The sequence below is a fragment of the Triticum aestivum genome, chromosome 3A, assembly GCF_018294505.1.
Source record: "Triticum aestivum cultivar Chinese Spring chromosome 3A, IWGSC CS RefSeq v2.1, whole genome shotgun sequence".
Lineage (NCBI taxonomy): Eukaryota > Viridiplantae > Streptophyta > Magnoliopsida > Poales > Poaceae > Triticum > Triticum aestivum.
The window spans coordinates 607,876,829-607,899,711 of record NC_057800.1 but is presented as its reverse complement, the minus strand read 5'-3'; the positions used below and the strand labels follow the sequence as shown (position 1 = coordinate 607,899,711).

General features: G+C 45.3%; 1 pseudogene; it reads left to right on the top strand.

The window, feature by feature from the left end:
• The first annotated feature begins 15,222 nt into the window (after positions 1-15,222).
• On the top strand, positions 15,223-16,846 carry LOC123058782 (scopoletin glucosyltransferase-like; annotated as a pseudogene).
• Positions 16,847-22,883: the final 6,037 nt, after the last annotated feature.

The following is a 22,883-nucleotide window of genomic DNA, read 5'->3' as shown; positions in this document are numbered from 1 at the left end:
AGCAAACACCTTCGGAGATACTTGTAGAGCATATTTATGATCACCCAGTTACATTGTGGCGTTTGATAGCACACAAGGTATTCCTCCGGCATCCGGGAGTTGCATAATCTCATAGTCAAAGGAATATGTATTTAACATGAAGAAAGCAATAGCAATAAAATTGAATGATCATTGTGCTAAGCTAATGGATGGGTCTTGTCCATTACATCATTCTCCTAATTATGTGATCCCATTATCAAATGGAAACTCATGTCCATGGTTAGGAAACCTTAACCATCTTTCATCAACGAGCTAGTCTAGTAGAGGCTTACTTGGGACACGGTATTTGTTTATGTATTCACACATGTATTTAGGTTTCCGACCAATACGATCATAACATGAATAATAAACCTTTATCATGAATAAGGAAATATAAAATAACAACTTTATTATTGCCTCTAGGGCATATTTCCTTCAATAATAGGGTATCAATTTGTTTCATCTAGAAACTGATACCTTAATTCTTTTGGTAGAGGCTTTAGTTCAGGTGGCGGTGGTTCCTCGTAACCTTTATTCTCATGCACTTCATATTTCTCGCTAGATACTAGATCTTGAACTTGTGTCTCATTCAAATGATGTTCTATCTCTTCCTTGGCTGGGTCTTCTGGTTCTTTCTCATATTCAGTAAGCTCCTTTCCAGATCATCTTCTGGGGTTCCATAGTAGATTGATGCTAGTTGAGCTATGATCTTCTCTTCCTTGTTGTCATGTTCTCTTGGTTGGGGGCTATAAACCCGGAGAAATGAAATTCCCTTACACATTCCCCACACTTGAGAGAGACAACTTCCCTCTTGCAATCAATGCTTGCACCTGCAGTGTTAAGAAATTGTCTTCCAAATATTATAGGACAAAAATCATCTTCAGGGATTTCCATTACAACAAAGTCTACCCGGTAAATAAAGGTTCCCAAAATGACATAAATATCAGGTACCATCCCATTAGGTCTCCTTAGAGTACCATCTGCCAATTTAATTTCCATATCGGTTGCTACAAGTCACAAGCATAAATTTCATCATGAAGTTTAGTGTAACGAGTGTAAGGTATAACATTAATAGAGGACCCTATATCGCAAAGGCCAAAATAAGAAGTACTTCCGAAAGAATAAGGCACTACTGGTTTACCGGTATCTGCTGCTTTAATTCAACCTTTCACAAAGCAAGTTACCTCCTCTTCCACTATTTCAATGGGTTTCTCCTGTTTCCTCATTTTTGGAGGCTTCACCTTGGCTTTGCTCTTTTTCTCGCTTTCTTCCTCTGAATGTTCTCTACTGAAATACTCAAGTTGTGCTTTCCTCACCGGATATGGCAATTCCGGTTCAGGTTCATAATCTTCTTCCATGGGAAGTATCGGTGTTTCTACGTCCAAGCTCTCAACTATGACCTCTTGCTTGGGGTCCTCATCGGTATAATTCTTCCATTTCCTCTTTGGGAACTCTGTATGCTCTTCATAGCTTTGAACAAATCTTAAAACAACATCAGGGTCAATGTATAATTCATTACTTATTTGTTCAACTCTCCCTGGGTTTAGATAAGCTTTTATGTAATCAAAATACACTTCTACTTTACTCTCCTCTTCTTCATTGCTCCCCCAAGTTTCTTGATTAGCAAGTTTCCCTTCTAACAATTCCAAAGCTTTCGTGACCTATATTGTAATAAAAGGACAAGCAGATGCTAAATCTAGTTCTTCTTTTGAGTAATATTGCAGTCCTCCATAAAAAAAGATTTAATACTATCCATTCAGGGAGCTTATGATAAGGGCAATAATTCAATAAAATTTTGTACCTTTGATATTCTTTTACCAGACTTTATCTAGGCCTCTGTCGGAAGTTTAAGATCCTTCTCCTTGCTTCATACGATTTCTTCTCTGGATAAAAATATGATAGAAAACTTCCTGCTAATTTACTCCATGTATCAAAAGTTCCTGCAGGGTGAGACACTAACCAATTCCTTGTCTTTTTAGCCAGAGTGTGAGGAAATAATTCCAGTTTCATATCATTTGGACTAAAGGCATTCAATTTAAATGTCCCGCATACATCTTCAAAAAATTGCAAATGTTGGTAAGGATCCTCATCTTCCTCGAACACCTTTAAATTGTGTACCATGCAATAATTCGAGGACACTTGAGTTTACCTCATAAACTATACCGGTGGGATTAGGATCCAACGATGTGAACATTTATCGAATAGGTGGACCTGTAAGCCGCATGGTTGCATGTTCATAATTGTGTCCATACTCAGCCATGATTGTTCCAGACTTGCAAACAACTTAGTACACATGATTCAAACCAAACTCGGAACTAGCACGAAAAGCGCGTAGCTCCCCGGCAACGGCGGCAGAAAAATCTTGATAGCCTGCAAGTGCACATGGTTTAGTTGTAGCCTTTTCGAAGTAAGAGTATCGACTCCACAGGGAGCACATGAATTAGTCTTTGGTCCTTTGCAAGGTACAAATGATGTGCCTATAAATTGTAAGTGATCCAAAACAGGAATAATAATAAAGTTGCAAGTGTAAAGGTGAATAAATAAGATGGAATAAATAATAAGTAAAATGACTTGACTTGAGACAAATGATTAAAAGAGTTCCCAGGGGTTCGGATTCCCCACTAGTGTGCATCTACGGCGGTGCCTAAACACAAAGCTATTTTGGATTCCCTAAGCAACTTTACAAGTTTCTATTTGTTGGTGGACCTAGTACAAATATGTTTATACTTGTGGTATCTCCGTATCCCATATGCCACCACCATTCTTCCCCACTCCGGGTATCAAACGGTGATTAGGGGGGAAAAGGTCCCCGTGGACGCGGCCAAATGCTCTCCATTATACCCCATGTTGCAACTATCCGCTACGAAGGGAAAAGGGCCCTATCACGTCACCCAACACCACAACCACACAGTTAGCCAACAGTAATAACATTCCGTCCAGATTTGGCATACGTTGGATGGTCGACTTCACCCAACGTCAAGAAGATTATCAACATAAACATGCAAAGAGGATATTAAATCCTAATATCAAACATCCTATTACACACTAGGGTTTGTCCATACCCCGAGAACGAAGGATCTACCCGTCAAGAAGATCCTTTCGCTTCATCATTCCTTTGACTTGATGTCATCGCCGACCGATTACATCTTCATGAAACCTCTCGACAATTTTTTTTTCATGATCATCATCAACATTTTGAGTTCTTCCAGGATATCAATTGAATTCATGATGATAAATACCATCCTTGCCCCTCGATGAATTGTGTTATCATCGACAACTTTATTGCCTTCCCTCCAACACAAACTTGTTCGTGTTCTGTGTTATACCTTCAGTTCCTTGCTATACAACATTTGTTCTTATTTACCTTGGAGTATTACCATCTTTTATATCAAGGATGTCGTTCTTAGCCCACCCGGTCGGAGGCCCTATGGTTATAGATTCCTTTTCAGCAAGGTTATCCATTCTTCCATGAGGAAATTGTAAGACTTATTCTACAAGTTATTCCTGATGGATCCTTTGTGTTTCCAAAGTCTGACCTTTGCCTGAAGACCATGTCAATGCTATCTCGAAGCATATATATGGTACTCCAATTTTCAACAAGAACATTGAAAGCCTAATGTTAAATGTTTCCTGCTCAATTATCCAAACACCATTGTACGGGTAATGTCATGAAAATTCTCTCCCCTACCTAAAGAGTTTTTTACATTATATCATGTCATGGATTATGTTCTGCTTGTCCTTGGGAAGAATATACCCTTGAAATATGTGTTTAAACACATTTTCCTTTCCATTGTTCTGTTTAAACCTGATAATCACTTTTCCTTTCCATTGGTTTGTTTAAACCTTCTTGTGATCTATATTGTATAAGCAGTAATATATCCCTGCTTATGTAAACACCTCGTTGTACCACTCTGATAGAAAGACCCTGTTACTTTTGTTGATGGCATTCTGGTAACCACCGATGGATGAGAATCTTGCCTACTGGTCCACCTCGTTCAACGAGCAGGAAAATGGTTCTCTCCGTCCCTCGCCCTTGGTACCGATGTGTTGCCGACATGACCGACAGACTATCCTCTGACATGCATGCCTTGCTTACATGAGCGTGCAAGATGTCACCGACCTTCCTACTTTTAACCACATGGTGGGCCCATAACCCACAGTTCCACAGGATCGAAACCTGACTCTCCTGTATGCCTTGTTAACAAAGTTATCCCTTGCTCTTGGTTTCGTAGGTAATTCATGAGCCACCTTCCTAGTGCTCCATTCTGGTATCAGACGCAATACTTACTCTCGCTGCTCTGAACCCTTTCTCACTATGGTTCAGACTTTGAGCAGCTACCTATCCGCTTGGACCCTCTCATTGTACCTTACTCTCGATGTATTTTATATGTTCAACTCGAGAGTTAGTCTTATGCTCATTCATGGGTTAACCCCCAGATTGTTTCCCTCATAAGCATCCTGACGTAGCCAAGTTGCCCCTTAACTATTCGTAAGTACGTTGGAGTTCTCGAAGAAAAGGATGATGACTTCATCATGTTGACCTGAAGCAGAGTAATAAATACATCCACGTAATGGATCAACCTCTTCGAGAAGAGCAACCAAGATCGAGAAGATTTGTTAGAATTTCGTAACCAGATCTTTCCCCCTTACACACCTCTTAAATCTCGGGACGAGATTTCTTGTAGTGGAAGAGAATTGTGACGCCTGGATATTCAAACTACAGTAACCCTTCACTAATGATGCCACGTCACCACGATTACTGTTGTTAATCTTGCGATGATTCCAAATCCCGTCAAAATTCAAATTTAAAATCAAGTCAAACAATTAAAGTTTTCAAAAGTGAAAACTAAAGTGTTCGAAACGTGGCAAATAAATCGGAAGTAATATTGGTTGAGAAATCATCTATTTATAAAATGTTCCAATGCACTAAATTAATTATAACAACGATAAAACAATTATTTAAAATGCATTTAAAATAATAATAAATGAAATATACTTTATTTAAGGTGCCAAAATGTTTGGGGTCATAGCATATTTATTAACACTAGTTTAGGGGCTACTTTTATAATTTGTAAAACTAAAATAAGAGAGAAACTAAAAATAAAACAATAAAAGAAAACAGAAAAGAGAAAATAATTTTTTTTTGAGAATCTCACAAAGCTTTATTACTGAATCATAATGTTCATAGGTACAAAAAGAAGATCGCCGGGTTGTCCTAGCCAAGTGTGTCGGCCAAACCCTAAAGATAACGCATGCTTTGCGAGATTATGGGCCTTCGTATTGAAGGTCCTATACTCATGAGTAAACGAACATGAAATACAAAATAGCTAATACAAAAAAAAACCCTCCCCTGGGCCAGCCCAACTGGGCACGAAGCCCCCGGTCGCTCTCCCCACCTCCCTGTTCATCGGTCTCAGGTCGCTACAGGGGCATGGCTGCCCCCGACCACCTCGTCGGCGACGCTCGGAGAGGATAAGGCCTCCACCGAGGCCCCCCTCTAGATATTTCTCCCGCATCCGCCTCTCGCTCCTCCCCCACTCTCTCCCTCGTCTCCCTCGCTCAGATCCGTCCGCACCCGCAGCCATCGTCGTCAGCCACCACGCTCCACCGCGGCCACCGACGCCCCCGCATCCATCCGCAGTTCCCGCCAGCTCCGTCCTGCTCCCCTACGTCGCCTGCGCCAACGGTCTCGAGCCGGGCGCCTCTCCTTCGTGCGGGACGAGGTCGTCTTCAACCTCAAGGAGTCGTCGCCGCCATCGAATTCCGGCCACACTGAGCCTCCCTCGAGCACGCTTTGCACAACTACGGGCTCGCGGTGAGCCTCTCTTCCATTCCCCCTCACTCCGTGCTCGTTCGCGTACTCCGTCTCTCGATCCACCGTGGCAGAAACTCGCCGCCGCCATGATCACTGTCGTCACGACCGTCCGCATCCTGCCTCCACGCGCGTCGCGGTCACCTCGCGTCGGGCCGCGCCCCGCACCACCCCCTCCTTGGCCTCGCACTACCCCGAGCACCAACACATCCACGCCCGCTACCCTACCGCCCATGACCACGCGTCCGCCCGTCGCCTCGCCGTTCTTCCTGCTGCTTGCCACTGGCCGCTGTGCTGCCCGCCTGCGCGCGCTCGCCGCCCTGACTATGCCTCACGCGCGCCCAGCCGCGCGAGCTCCGCCCGGCTGCTTCGCTGCCCGAACTCGGGCTCACCGCAGCCGTAGCCCCCCTGTAACCTGCACGCCCGCTGCTGACACTCTTTGCTGCTGCTCTTGGCTGCCTGCTGTTACTGCGTTGCGATTGCTTCTTCTCTGCTACCTGCTGCCCGCCATCGCTGCTACTGCCCTACATCACGCGCACACACGCGCTACTTGCCTGCCCGCCTGCAGCACCGCCATGCGCTCGCCGTTGCCGCGACCGGCGTGCCCGCTCCCCTCGCCCTGCCCCTGGTCTCACCGTCCCGCCTTGCGCCCAGCACGCGTGGCCGTATGCATGCCGCTTGCTTCGCTGCTGCTTTGCTGCTCCTGCTGCTATGCTGCACTGCTACAGTAACATTCAGTTACTGTAGCAGTAGCTAGCTTTTGTATTTCTACAATGACTAGCCTTCTAAACTGCCACTAAACAGCGATAAGACAAATCCTAACATGGGTAAAAATTATATGAACAGAAAGTAGACGTAATAAGCTTCATTTTGTTCCATTGGACCTGCTTCAGATAATGCATGGATTAAATCCTACAAAAATCACAAAATTCTATCTTGTGTTAAAAGGAATAGAGTTACTCCCTAGCTTTGTGTGTGTGCGCTGTGTGCGCGTGGGCTGTGCCACAGCCGTGTGTGGCCGGCCTAGTATAATTAGGTCTAAACTAATTTAGTTTAGATTAGTTGGTTAATTAATTAGTTTAAGCCTATTACATGTGGACCCGCATTTATTTAAGCTAGTTTTAGTTATTTGTTTAGGTATAGCTTATGACATGTGGGCCACCATCTCCCCTTTTGACCAGTCAAATTGACTTGGTCAATCCGATTAAATAAATGCAGAAATTTCAAAAAATTGAATAAACTTTGAAAATCCATAGAAAATAATCCATAACTCGGATCGGAATAATTTATATATGAAAGATGATCAGAAAAATTAGACGAATCCAAATATGCCACTCATTTGCCTACCACACACCTCAAGCATGATGAACATGGAACTTTTCCCTTCGATTCATCTGTCCAAAAACGCGAAACACCGGGGATATTTTCCCTGATGTTTCCCTCTTCACCGGTATCACCTAGTACTGTGTTAGGTCACCTCTAGCACCGCGAATTGCCACATTACGTTTTGTGTTACTTTGTTTGCTCTGTTATTTATTGTGTTCGCCCTCCATTACTTCTTTCCGGTAGACACCCCGAGGCTGCCGGTGACCCCTAGTTCGACTACGGTGTTGACGACCCCTCTCTCTTGCCAGAGCAACCAGGCAAGCCCCCCTCCCCTTGATCACCAGATATCGCCTACTCTCCTCTATACTGCTTGCATTAGAGTAGTGTAGCATGTTACTGCTTTCCGTTATCCTATCCTGATGCATAGTCTGTCCTTGCTACTACTATTGTTACCTTTACCTGCAATCCTAAATGCTTAGTATAGGATGCTAGTTTACCATCAGTGGCCCTACATTCTTGTCTGTCTGCCATGCTATACTACTGGGCCGTGATCACTTCGGGAGGTGATCACGGGCATATGCTATATACTTTACACTGTTACATTACTGGTGATACTGTTTGGAGATGGGGGCTGAAGGGGCAGGTGGCTCCATCCAGGTAGAGGTGGGCCTGGGTTCCCGACGGCCCCCGACTGTTACTTTGTGGCGGAGCGACAGGGCAGGTTGAGACCACCTAGGAGAGAGGTGGACCTGGCCCTGGTCGGTGTTCGCGGATACTTAACACGTTTAACGAGATCTTGGTATTTGATCTGAGTCTGGCTACTGGCCTATACGCACTAACCATCTACGCGGGGACAGTTATGGGCACTCGACGTTGTGGTATCAGCCGAAGCCTTCGTGACGTCAGCGACTGAGTGGCGCGCGCCGGATTGGACCGTAAGCCTGCTCTTGTATTAAGGGGGCTAGTTCTGCTTCCGGCCGCGTACGCAACGTGCAGGTGTGCAATGGGCGATGGGCCCAGACCCCTGCGCCATAGGATTTAGACCGGCGTGCTGACCTCTCTGTTGTGCCTAGGTAGGGCTGCAACGTGTTGATCTTCCGAGGCCGGGCATGACCCAGGAAAGTGTGTCCGGCCAAATGGGATCGAGCGTGTTGGGTTATGTGGTGCACCCTTGCAGGGAAGTTAATCTATTCGAATAGCCGTGATCTTCGGTAACAGGACGACTTGGAGTTGTACCTTGACCTTATGACAACTAGAACCGGATACTTAATAAAACACATCCTTTCAAGTGCCAGATACAACCGGTGATCGCTCTCTCACAGGGCGACGAGGGGAGGATCATCGGTTAGGATTATGCTATACGATGCTACTTGTTGCTACTTGGTGAACTTACCATCTACTCTCTCCTACATGCTGCAAGATGGAGGTGGCCAGAAGCGTAGTCTTCGACAGGATTAGTTATCCCCCTCTTATTCTGGCATTCTGCAGTTCAGTCCACATATGATACCCTTATTCCATTTGATACCCATGCATATGTAGTGTAGATCCTTGCTTGCGAGTACTTTGGATGAGTACTCATGGTTGCTTTCTCCTCCTTTTTCCCCCTTTCCTATCTTTCTGGTTGTCGCAACCAGATGCTGGAGTCCAGGAGCCAGACGCCACCGTTGATGACGACTACTACTACTCGGGAGGTGCCTACTACTACGTGCAGCCCGCTGACGGCGACCAGGAGTAGTTTAGCAGGATCCCAGGCAGGAGGCATGCGCCTCTTTTGATCTGTATCCCAGTTTATGTTAGCCTTCTTAAGGCAAACTTGTTTAACTTATGTCTGTACTCAGATATTGTTGCTTCCGCTGACTCATCTTTGATCAGCTCTTGTATTCGAGCCTTCGAGGCCCCTGGCTTGTAATATAAGCTTGTATTATCTTAATTTGTGTCTAGAGTTGTGTTGTGATATCTTCCCGTGAGTCCTTGATCTTGATCGTACACATTTGCGTGTATGATTAGTGTATGGTCAAATCGGGGGTGTCACAAGTTGGTATCAGAGCCGACTGCCTGTAGGAATCCCCCTTTCACACTCCTTGGCCTAAGTTGAGTCTAGACATTTCAAAAACTTTTACTAACATGGTTGTGTGCCTTACGGGCCCACGTCGCCATCTCGGTGGTATTAGGATCTTTTACTCCTCGATCCTTACTCTGGGACTCTAAACTCTCTTCTATTCGGGTTAAAGGAATCTTGCTAAATCTAACATTAGGATCTCGTTATCACTTTCACCCGGAGAGCCCCTTATTACTGATGACCGTCCGCTGTACGTGAAGACCCTGAAGATACTCTCCGCTGTTAACCCGAGAACTTGTGTTGATCGCGTTTGCAATTCCCCTTCCACCGTCAACCCTTATGGATAACTATTTGCAGTTATTATTCTTACATTCATCCCCAGTTGGTTTTGTTATTACAAGATACCCCGAAATACTTGACGTTGTTTCAATAATCCTTTGAGCTTACTGCCTTGCTGTTCTTTGTCACCTGAATACCCCTATGGATAATTCTCGCACTTATTGAGTATCCGTTCACCCCCCAGTTGTTCATGTGTTTCACAATGGTCTTCGAAATACTATTTGATCCTCCAAGGATCCTTAGTAGCTTATTGCTCTGCAATACTTGTCTACTTGCATTATGGATGCTCTCCATATGTCTGGCAATGTTCGTTAGTATCCTTAGACACCGTAAATTTTGATCCTATTGATTCAACATGAGTGCGAATGCACGCTATTATCAGTTGATCCTTTTAAATTATCTTTTTGGCTCAGACGTCATTTTTGAACATGAGCTTGTTCTCGACCAATCTGTTGCCGTCAATTGTACCCTTAGGTCTATTGAACTTATCCACCCTTGATCAAAGCGTCTGCTTCTGATCCTTCTATTTGGGAATCATAATTTCTTTGATAACTAAGCATCGAATCATTCAGGTGTTCTATAATCTGATGCCCTTGCATCCTTTCTTCAACTGATTGTGTGCCGATGCTCACATCAACTCCGCTATGGACCGTCAGATCCTTTATTGGATTATTATTCGATAGTATCCTCCTTATTCAATAACCTTGTTAGCCTTTCCTCGGATACATAATGCTTTTGGTTAATTGTATCCTCTGTTTTTCTCAACCATGCTCTGTTTTCGAGCTGGTGGTATTTACGAATGAAGCTTGTGGTATATGATTCCACGATACCCTGATGGGTTGAACCTATGCTTTTCTTAATCTATGTGAACCCAAAAGTTTTCACGGGTCATACTCCTTTGGTAATTCATCAGGTAGGTTTTGACACTGAAATCATTTTTATCTAGAGCAGTGAATGAAAGGTTATGCATTGAAGAAGTGGGAGTCGACCTTGAACTTTGTGTTCATGCCCATGGACACGATGTAGATCTTATCATTAAAGCTTCTCTTAAATTAAATTTTTCCCTTGGTATAAGTTCTTATATCTAGGATCCGGCCTTTTGCAATCGTGGTTTCGACCATATGTTCTTCTTTGACCCCATTTCACGGGCAAGTTTAAGCACTTGTCTTCTGTGGATCAATACACCAGTCCAACCTGTACTTTAATCTTCCATCGAGTATTACACCATGGTACCTCGATAATATCATGGGACATCATAACTTCTTATGGGTTTTTCATCAACTATTATCACTCACCGGATCCAATTGTTCCTAGGTTCTGGGTTGTCATCAATCGAGAACACCGAATAGTGAATCGAGTCCGCACTCCGATTCAATAACCCTAAATATTTTTGTTGCGTATGAGTTTAATAATCCTTTAAGTCATTCCTTTCTTGATCGGCTATATCCTTATCGTGCTGCTCTTAACTGTGCTACCTGGTCCTTCTTCCCGGAGCACAAATTTTCGATGATGAGCTAAGCTTACGTCGATCTTCCTCGTCAAATCAATTCTCCTCGAACAGCAAACTTGATTTCAAGTTTGTGTCATACCCATGGTTCCAATAACAACCTTTCGCTTCATCATTCATTTGACTTGATGTCATCGCCGACCGATTACATCTTCATGAAACCTCTCGACAAATTTTTTTCATGATCATCATCAACATTTTGAGTTCTTCCAGGATATCAATTGAATTCATGATGAGAAATACCATCCTTGCCCCTCGATGAATTGTGTTATCATCGACAACTTTATTGCCTTCCCTCCAACACAAACTTGTTCGTGTTCTGTGTTATACCTTGAGTTCCTTGCTATCCAACATTTGTTCTTCTTTACCTTGGAGTATTACCATCTTTTATATCAAGGATGTCGTTCTTAGCCCAGCTGGCTGGAGGCCCTATGGTTATAGATTCCTTTTCAGCAAGGTTATCCATTCTTCCATGAGGAAATTGTAAGACTTATTCTACTAGTTATTCTTGATGGATCCTTTGTGTTTCCAAAGTCTGACCTTTGCCTAAAGACCATGTCAATGCTATCTCGAAGCATATATATGGTACTCCAATTTTCAACAAGAACATTGAAAGCCTAATGTTAAATGTTTCCTGCTCAATTATCCAAACACCGTTGTACGGGTAATGTCATGAAAATTCTCTCCCCTACCTAAAGAGTTTTCTACATTATATCCTGTCATGGATTATGTTCTGCTTGTCCTTGGGAAGAATATACCCTTGAAATATGTGTTTAAATACATTTTCCTTTCCATTGTTCTATTTAAACCTGATAATCACTTTTCATTTCCATTGGTTTGTTTAAACCTTCTTGTGATCTATATTGTATAAGCGGTAATATATCCCTGCTTATGTAAACACCTCGTTGTACCACTCTGATAGAAAGACCCTGTTACTTTTGTTGATGGCATTCTGGTAACCACCGATGGACGAGAATCTTGCCTACTGGTCCACCTTGTTCAACGAGCAGGAAAATGGTTCTCTCCGTCCCTCGCCCTTGGTACCGATGTGTTGCCGACATGACCGACAGACTATCCTCTGACATGCATGCCTTGCTTACATGATCGTGCAAGATGTCACCGACCTTCCTACTTTTAACCACATGGTGGGCCCATAACGCACAGTTCCACAGGATCGAAACCTGACTCTCCTGTATGCCTTGTTAACACAGTTATCCCTTGCTCTTGGTTTCGTAGGTAATTCATGAGCCACCTTCCTAGTGCTCCATTCTGGTATCAGACGCAATACTTACTCTCGCTGCTCTGGACCCTTTCTCACTATGGTTCAGACTTTGAGCAGCTACCTATCCGCTTGGACCCTCTCATTGTACCTTACTCTCGATGTATTTTATATGTTCAACTCGAGAGTTAGTCTTATGCTCATTCATGGGTTAACCCCCAGATTGTTTCCCTCATAAGCATCCTAACGTAGCCAAGTTGCCCCTTAACTTTTCGTAAGTACGTTGGAGTTCTTGAAGAAAAGGATGATGACTTCATCATGTTGACCTGAAGCAGAGTAATGAATACATCCACGTAATGGATCAACCTCTTCGAGAAGAGCAACCAAGATCGAGAACATTCGTTAGAATTTCGTAACCAGATCTTTCGCCCTTACACACCTCTTAAATCTCGGGACGCGATTTCTTGTAGTGGAGGAGGATTGTGACGCTCGGATATTCAAACTATAGTAACCCTTCACTAATGATGCCACATCACCACGATTACTGTTGTTAATCTTGCGATGATTCCAAATCCCGTCAAAATTCAAATTTAAAATCAAGTCAAACAATTAAAGTTTTCAAAAGTGAAAACTAAAGTGTTCGAAACGTGGCAAATAAATCGAAAGTAATATTGGTTAAGAAATCATCTATTTATAAAATGTTCCAATGCACTAAATTAATTATAACAATGATAAAACAATTATTTAAAATGCATTTAAAATAATAATAAATGAAGTATACTTTATTTAAGGTGCCAAAATGTTTGGGGTCATAGCATATTTATGAACACTAGTTTAGGGGCTACTTTTATAATTTGTAAAACTAAAATAAGAGAGAAACTAAAAATAAAACAATAAAAGAAAACAGAAAAGAGGAAATAAATAAAACAAAAACAAAATAGCTAATACAAAAGAAAACCCCTCCCCTGGGCCGGCCCAACTGGGCACGAAGCCCCCGGTCGCTCTCCCCACCTCCCTGTTCATCGGTCTCAGGTCGCTACAGGGGCATGGCTGCCCCCGACCACCTCGTCGGCAACGCTCGGAGAGGATAAGGCCTCCACCGAGGCCCCCCTCCAGATATTTCTCCCGCATCCGCCTCTCGCTCCTCCCCCACTCTCTCCCTCGTCTCCCTCGCTCAGATCCGTCCCCACCCGCAGCCATCGTCGTCAGCCACCGCGCTCCACCACGGCCACCGACGCCCCCGCATCCATCCGCAGTTCCCGCCAGCTCCGTCCTGCTCCCCTACGTCGCCTGCGCCAATGGTCTCGAGCCGGGCGCCTCTCCTTCGTGCGGGACGAGGTCGTCTTCAACCTCAAGGAGTCGTCGACGCCATCGAATTCCGGCCACACTGAACCTCCCTCGAGCACGCTTTGCACAACTACGGGCTCGCGGTGAGCCTCTCTTCCATTCCCCCTCACTCCGTGCTCGTTCGCGTACTCCGTCTCTCGATCCACCGTGGCAGAAACTCGCCGCCGCCATGCTCATTGTCGTCACGACCGTCCGCATCCTGCCTACTACTACTCGGGAGGTGTCTACTACTACGTGCAGCCTGCTGACGGCGACCAGGAGTAGTTTAGCCGGATCCCAGGCAGGAGGCCTGCGCCTCTTTCGATCTGTATCCCAGTTTATGTTAGCCTTCTTAAGGCAAACTTGTTTAACTTATGTTTGTACTCAGATATTGTTGCTTCCGCTGACTTATATTTGTTCGAGCTCTTATATTCGAGCCGTCGAGGCCCTTGGCTTGTAATATAAAGATTGTATTATTTTAATTTGTGTCTAGAGTTGTGTTGTGATATCTTCCCGTGAGTCCTTGATCTTGATCGTACACATTTGTGTGTATGATTAGTGTATGGTCAAATCGGGGACGTCACACAGACGCATAGTCGTGCCTTCGCAAACAAAATCCTTCCGCGAGAGGCACATATTTACTTTCGCGAGAGGCACATATTTACTTTCGCGAGAGGCACAGTCGTGCCTCTCAGAAACGAAAAATAAACGTGTTATCTCTTTTTTCTGCGAGAGACACATTTACTTCTCGTGGAGGCACGGTTTTGCTTTTGCGAGAGGCACAATTTTTTCATCTGGCTTTTTCGTGAAAAAGGGTTTGTGAAACCTATCAATATAGGATGTAGTTTTGAAGATCTCGATGCGAGAAATTAACGGAGAAAACGGTTCAAGATTTGAACGTACGGTTTAAGAGATAAAACATTTTGAATAAACAGGTTAAAAAAAGAAAACTATCAAATTGCGACAAGTGGCGTAAATGACTTTTGCAAAGATTGTTCGATTTCGCGAGACATAGCGCTCGCTATATTTTACATGTGTTTTGGGCGCCAAAACAACGAACCAAATGGGGCCTCACATTATTTTCATCGTGGTATTCTGCACTCCCGAGTCGTACACTAGGACAATTGTCGACCAATTGATTTTAGCACTAAAAAAAGACTAAAGACATGTGTAATGGTGCTATGACTGTCACGTAGGATAAATGATGATGTGAAAAAGAGAGGACTCGTAAGTAAAGGTTTGTCTTTTCTAAAATTAAGAGAAGACAAAAAATGATTTCTTAGCATATTTGTTTCACCACGTTTTTAAGAAATACTAGTTTTGAATATATGATTACGAGATGACCAATTGTAAATATTATTTTGTCATTTCTAAATTACATACAAAACTTAAATAATATTATCTTATCTGCTACCATTGCACATGCCCTAATTGATTCGAGTACGACGCACATCATCATCGGTCGGGTACAATTATAATTCCCGCGCGGTGGGAATCCATTTGTGCAATGCCAAAGTCGCCGCCGCAGCAGAAAGCAATCGTCTGCGTGGTGATCACGACTCGCGAGCATCCGCTACAGGAACGGCTGACCTGCGCGACCTGCTTGGATGGCAGCCATGGCGCCAACAAAGAACGACGACCAGCCGCTACACATCCTCTTCTTCCCTTTCCTCCTTCCTGGCCACCTTATCCCGATGGCCGACATGGCCACTGTCTTCGCCGCTCGCGGCGTCAGGTGCACCGTCCTCACCACGCCCGTCCAAGGCTTCACCATCCGCTCCGTCGTGGACCGTGCGAACGACAGCAGCGCCACCGGCACCCCGATGTCCATCTCCGTCGTGCCTTTCCCCGACGTCGGGCTCCCGCCGGCTGCCCAGAGCGGGAGGGACCTTGCTACCTCCGGGGACTACCACGACAGGTTCCTCCAGACGGCGGAGCTGCTCCGTGAGCCCTTCCGCCGGTTCCTGTCAGACCACCACGCCGACATCGACGCCGTGGTCTCCGACAGCCTCTTCCACTGGTCCGCTCACGCCGCCGCGGAGCACGGCCTCCCGCGCATCGCGTTCCTCGCCACCAGCATGTTCGCCCGTGCCTGCACCGACACCCTGCTGCGGTGCAACGTGTTTGAGTCGTGCTCTGACGACCCCCGTGCCGTCGTATCCCTGCCGGGGCTGCCGCACCGTGTCGAGCAGCGGCGGAGCCAGATGATGGACCCCACGAAGCGACCACATGAGTGTGCGATGTTCCAGCTCGTCCACGCCGCGGACCGGTCGAGCTACGGCGAGCTCTTCAACAGCTTCCGCGAGCTGGAGCCGGGCTACGCCGAGCACTACCGTGCCACGCAGCTCCGCCGCCGCGCGTGGCTTGTCGGGCCGGTCGCGCTCGCCAGCGGCAGCGTCGAGGACGTGGCGTCAAGAGGCGCCGTCGCCGGCGCGCTCTCGCCAGACGCCGCCGGGTGCCTGCGGTAGCTCGACGCCAAAACAGCCAGCTCGGTGGTGTACGTCTCCTTCGGTACGATGACCAACTTTTCGCCAGAGCAGATGCGGGAGCTCGCCCGCGGCCTCGACCTCTCCGGCAAGAACTTCGTGTGGGTCATCGCCAAGGGCAGCACCGCCGCGTCGTCTGACCCGTCTACGCCAGAGGCGAACCGTGGGTACATCATCCAAGGTTGGGCGCCGCAGGTGCTCATCCTAAACCACCCTGCCATCGGCGGGTTCGTGACGCATTGCGGGTGGAACTCGACGCTGGAGGCCGTGAGCGCCGGCGTGCCGATGGTGACGTGGCCGCGGTACGCCGACCAGTTCTACAACGAGAAGCTCGTGGTGGAGGTGCTCGGCGTGGGCGTGGGCGTCGGCGCCGAGGACTACGCGTCGTGCTTGGAGACCCACCGGGTGATCGCCGGCGAGGCGATCGCAGAATCCATCCGGAGAGTGATGGGGGAGGAGGGCGACGGCATGGCCATGCGGAAGAAGGCGAAGGAGCTCGGCTTGATGGCGAGGGGCGCGGTGGAGAAGGGCGGGTCGTCGTACGACGACGTCGAGCAGCTCATGGAGGAGTTGATCGCCCGCCGGAGTTCCGTCGGATGTACCGCCGATGGGCAACGGTGATCCTCTAGCTATCACTCGATGTCACTGTGAATTTGTTGTAACATCATTCCCGTTGTGTATGTGTATGCTATCACTATCTGGATTCTGGAGCGGCAGTGTGCATTTGCTGTACAAGCACCTGAAATTGTTTGAGTTCCTGGGGAAATTTAAATTTGTTACTGGTGTCGAAGAACTGGACTCCGGGCCGTACATGTATGTAGACGCGCGCTTCGCTGCGCCGATTTTCATTGTCGCGTTTGCTGTATAGTTCTTTGTCATTTTCCTATTGCCGATGTTTGTTGTGTGCCATGTGTTTCGTTGTTTGTTTTCATAGGCTGTTGATGTGGCTGCCTTGGTCCTGGACTTTTTATTGGACATGGAATTTTCCTATGTGTATGAGTGGTGGGCGGTTGAGTTCCTACACGTGTCAGCCAAGAAATATACACGGACCTCACATATCCAATAGCCAGACCCAAGCGACTAAAACAACAAATGCCCCGTAACAACCGGGACGTACATACCTAATCTAGTGCACCAAAGAGCTCCCTTTGTAGGCAGCTTTATTATCTTTAGAGACATGCAAGCAGCAGGATCATACTTCTTATATATATGCATGCAAAGGAACAAAGTCCAAAAACAGCAGATCATACATAAGCAAGATCATGTTTCTTATATGTGCATGCAAAGGAATATTCTTATATTTTATATTCTGTCAGCAAGCCTCGACGACCAAAGGATCTTGCCAAACAAGAGCGTTTTAAACGCAGACTTATGGCCACGGCAAGCAGCCTCAAGAAAAAGCAGCAACAACTTAGAGCTGATCAGGATTTGCTAGCTGACAGATGGACTGAAATCCTTGCGGCCGAAGAGTATGAACTCGAACGCCCCTCCAAGAGTTACCCAAAGCGCAGGCTGCTACCCCGACTAGAGGAGGAAGCACCTACATCACCAGCGCATGACATGGCCGACCGGCCACCTCGTGGCCGCGACAGAGAGGCCTCTCGGCCCTCCACTCAAGCCATGCCCTGGCGCCGCGTCAAGCATACTAAGGCACAGGAAAATGCGCCCGACCTGCGCGACATACTGGAGGACAAGGCAAGGCAAACAAGACCGATCTACGGGTCGCGCAGACGCCCCACGGCACGTGACGGTGATCGTCACTCCGGATGCAATGAATCCGGCCGGGCCGAACTCAACAGACAAAGCTCCTTCGAGCTGCGTCGTGATATAGCCCAATACAGAGGCACCGCACACCCACTATGCTTCACAGATGAAGTAATGGATCATAAAATCCCTGAGGGCTTCAAACCCGTAAACATCGAATCGTACGATGGCACAACAGATCCTGCGGTATGGATCGAGAATTATCTCCTTCATATCCACATGGCCCGCGGTGATGATCTACACGCCATCAAATACCTCCCACTCAAACTTAAGGGACCATCCCGGCATTGGCTTAACAGCTTGCCAGTAGACTCAATCGGTTCTTGGGAGGACCTGGAAGCCGCATTCCTTGACAACTTCCAGGGCACTTATGTGCGACCACCGGACGCCGATGACCTAAGCCACATAATTCAGCAGCCAGAGGAATCGGCCAGGCAATTCTGGACACGGTTCCTAACAAAGAAAAACCAGATAGTCGACTGCCCGGACGCAGAGGCCTTAGCGGCCTTCAAACATAATATCCGTGACGAGTGGCTGTTGGGGAACGTAGTAATTTCAAAATTTTCCTACGCACACGCAAGATCATGGTGATGCATAGCAACGAGAGGGGAGAGTATGATCTACGTACCCTTGTAGATCGCAACGGAAGCGTTGACACAACGTAGAGGAAGTAGTCATACGTCTTCTTCCCGATCCGACCGATCCGAGCACCGTTACTCCGGCACCTCCGAGTTCTTAGCACACGTACAACTCGATGCCGCTCCCCGGGCTCCGATCCAGCAAAGCTTCGGGGATGAGTTCCGTCAGCACAACGGCGTGGTGACGTTGATGATGTTCTACCGACGCAGGGCTTCGCCTAAGCACTACAACGATATGACCGAGGTGGAATATGGTGGCAGGGGGCACCGCACACGGCTAAGCAACGATCACGAGGATCAACTTGTGTGTCCATGGGGTGCCCCTTGCCTCAGTATATAAAGGATGGAGGAGGAGGAGGCCGGCCAAGGCTTGGTGCGGCCAGGATGTGGAGTCCTACTAGGACTCCAAGTCCTAGTAGGAGTCCACCAAGAGGGGACGAAGGGAGAAGGAAGTGGAGAAGGAGAGGTGGCCGGCCCCTTTTCCCTAGTCCAATTCAGACTAGAGGGGAGGGGGGGCAGCAGCCCCTTGGCCCTTTTTCCTCTTCCCACTAAAGCCCATCAAGACCCATTGCTTCTCCCGTAACTACCCGGTACTTCGAAAAATACCCGAATCACTCGGAACCTTTCCGATGTCCGAATATAGTCGTCCAATATATCGATCTTTACGTCTCGACCATTTCGAGACTCCTCATCATGTCCCCGATCTCATCCGGGACTCCGAACTCCTTCGGTACATCAAAACTCATAAACTCATAATATAACTGTCATCAAAACCTTAAGCGTGCAGACCCTACGGGTTCGAGAACAATGTAGACATGACCGAGACACGTCTCCGGTCAATAACCAATAGCGGGACCTGGATGCCCATATTGGCTCCTACATATTCTACGAAGATCTTTATCAGTCTGACCGCATGACAACATATGTTGTTCCCTTTGTCATCGGTATGTTACTTGCCCGAGATTCGATCGCCGGTATCCAATACCTAGTTCAATCTTGTTACCGGCAAGTCTCTTTACTCGTTTTGTAATACATCATCCCGCAACTAACTTATTAGCTGCAATGCTTGCAAGGCTTAAGTGATGTGCATTACCGAGAGGGCCCAGAGATACCTCTCCGACAATCGGAGTGACAAAACCTAATCTCGAAATACGCCAACCCAACATGTACCTTTGGAGACACCTGTAGTACTCCTTTATAATCACCCAGTTACGTTGTGACGTTTGGTAGCACCCAAAGTGTTCCTCCGGTAAACGGGAGTTGCATAATCTCATAGTTACAGGAACATGTATAAGTCATGAAGAAAGCAATAGCAACATACTAAACGATCGGGTGCTAAGCTAATGGAATGGGTCATGTCAATAAGATCATTCACCTAATGATGTGATCCCGTTAATCAAATAACAACTCATTGTTCATGGTTAGGAAACATAACCATTTTTGATTAACGAGCTAGTCAAGTACAGGCATACTAGTGACACTTTGTTTGTCTATGTATTCACACATGTATTATGTTTCCGGTTAATACAATTCTAGCATGAATAATAAACATTTATCATGAAATAAGGAAATAAATAATAACTTTATTATTGCCTCTAGGGCATATTTTCTTCAGTCTCCCACTTGCACTAGAGTCAATAATCTAGTTCACATCGCCATGTGATTTAACAGCAATAGTTCACATCACCATGTGATTAACACCCATAGTTCACATCGATATGTGATCAACACCCAAAGGGTTTACTAGAGTCAGTAATCTAGTTCACATCACTATGTGGTTAACACCCAAAGAGTACTAAGGTGTGAGCATGTTTTGCTTGTGAGATAATTTTAGTCAAGGGTCTGTCACATTTAGATCCGTAAGTATTTTGCGAATTTCTATGTCAACAATGCTCTGCACGGAGCTACTCTAGCTTATTGATCCCACTTTCAATATGTATCTAGATCGATACTTAGAGTCATCCAGATCTGTGTCAAAACTTGTATCGACGTAACTTTTTACGACGAACCTTTTTGTCACCTCCATAATTGAGAAATATTTTCTTATTCCACTAAGGATAATTTTGACCGTTGTCCAGTGATCTACTCTTAGATTACTATTGTACTCCCTTGCTTAACACAGTGTAGGGTATACAATAGATCTGGTACACAGCATGGCATACTTTATAGAACCTATGGTTGAGGCATAGGGAATGACTTTCATTCTATTTCTATCTTCTGCCGTGGTCGGGCTGTGAGTCTTACTCAATTTCACACCTTGCAACACAGGCAAGAACTCTTTCTTTGACTGTTCCATTTTGAACTACTTCAAAATCTTGTCAAGGTATGTACTCATTGAAAAACTTATCGAGCATCTTGATCTATCTCTATAGATCTTGATGCTCAATATGTAAGCAGCTTCACCGAGGTCTTTCTTTGAAAAACTTCTTTAAAAACACTCCTTTATGCTTTGCAGAATAGTTCTACATTATTTCCGATCAACAATATGTCATACACATATACTTATCAGAAATGTTGTAGTGCTCCCACTCACTTTCTTGTAAATACAGGCATCACCGCAAGTCTGTATAAAACTATATGCTTTGATCAACTTATCAAAGCGTATATTCCAACTCCGAGATGCTTACACCAGTCCATAGATGGATCGCTGGAGTTTGCACATTTTGTTAGCACCTTTAAGATTGACAAAACCTTCTGGTTGTATCATATACAACTCTTCTTTAATAAATCCATTAAGGAATGCAGTTTTGTTTATCCATTTGCCGGATTTCATAAAATGCGGCAATTGCTAACATGATTCGGACAGACTTAAGCATAGATACGAGTGAGAAACTCTCATCGTAGTCAACACCTTGAACTTGTCGAAAACCTTTTTGCGACAATTCTAGCTTTGTAGATAGTAACACTACTATTGGCGTCCGTCTTCCTCTTGAAGATCCATTTATTTTCTATGGCTCGCCCATCATCGGGCAAGTCAACCAAAGTCCATACTTTGTTCTCATACATGGATCCCATCTCAGATTTCATGGCCTCAAGCCATTTTGCGGAATCTGGGCTCATCATCGCTTCCTCATAGTTCGTAGGTTCTTCATGGTATAGTAACATAACTTCCAGAACAAGATTACCGTACCACTCTGGTATGAATCTCACTCTGGTTTACCTACGAGATTCGGTAGTAACTTGATCTGAAGTTACATGATCATCATCATTAGCTTCCTCACTAATTGGTGTAGGTGTCGCAGAAACAGTTTTCTGTGATGTACTACTTTCCAATAAGGGAGCAGGTCCAATTACCTCATCAAGTTCTACTTTCCTCCCACTCACATCTTTCGAGAGAAACTACTTCTCTAGAAAAACTCCGAATTTAGCAACAAAAGTCTTGCCTTCGGATTTGTGATAGAAGGTGTACCCAACTGTCTCCTTTGGGTATCCTATGAAGACATATTTCTCCGATTTGAGTTTGAGCATATCGGGATGAAACTTTTTCACATAAGCATCGCAACTCCAAACTTTAAGAAACGACAGCTTAGGTTTCTTGCCAAACCATAGTTCACACGGTGTCGTCTCAACGGATTTAGATGGTGCCCTTTTTAACGTGAATGCAGCTGTCTCTAATGCATAACCCCAAAACGATAGTGGTAGATCGGTAAGAGACATCATAGGTCGCACTATATCTAATAAAGTACGGTTATGATGTTCGGACACACCATTACACTATGGTGTTCCAGGTGGCGTGAGTAGTGAAACTATTTCACATTATTTTAATTGAAGACCAAACTCGTAACTCAAATATTTTACTTCTGCGATCATATCGTAGAAACTTTCATTTTTGTTACGATGATTCTCCACTTCACTCTGAAATTCTTTGAACTTTTCAAATGTTTCAGACCTTTGTTTCATCAAGTAGATATACTCATATCTGCTCAAATCATCTGTGAAGATCAGAAAATAATGATATCTATCGCGAGCCTCAATATTCATCGGACCACATACATCAGTATGTATGATTTCCAACAAATCTGTTGCTTGCTTCATTGTTCCGGAGAACGGCGTTTTAGTCATCTTGCCCATAAGGCATGGTTCGCAAGCATCAAGTGATTCATAATCAAGTGATTCCAAAAGCCCATCAGCATGGATTTTCTTCATGCGCTTTACACCAATATTACCTAAACGGCAGTGCTACAAATAAGTTGCACTATCATTATTAACTTTGCATCTTTTGGTTTCAATATTATGATTATGTGTATCACTATGATCGAGATCCAATGAACTATTTTCATTGGGTGTGTAACCATATAAGGTTTTATTCATGTAAACAGAACAACAATTTATTCTCTTACTTAAATGAATAACCGTATTACAATAAACATGATCAAATCATATTCATGC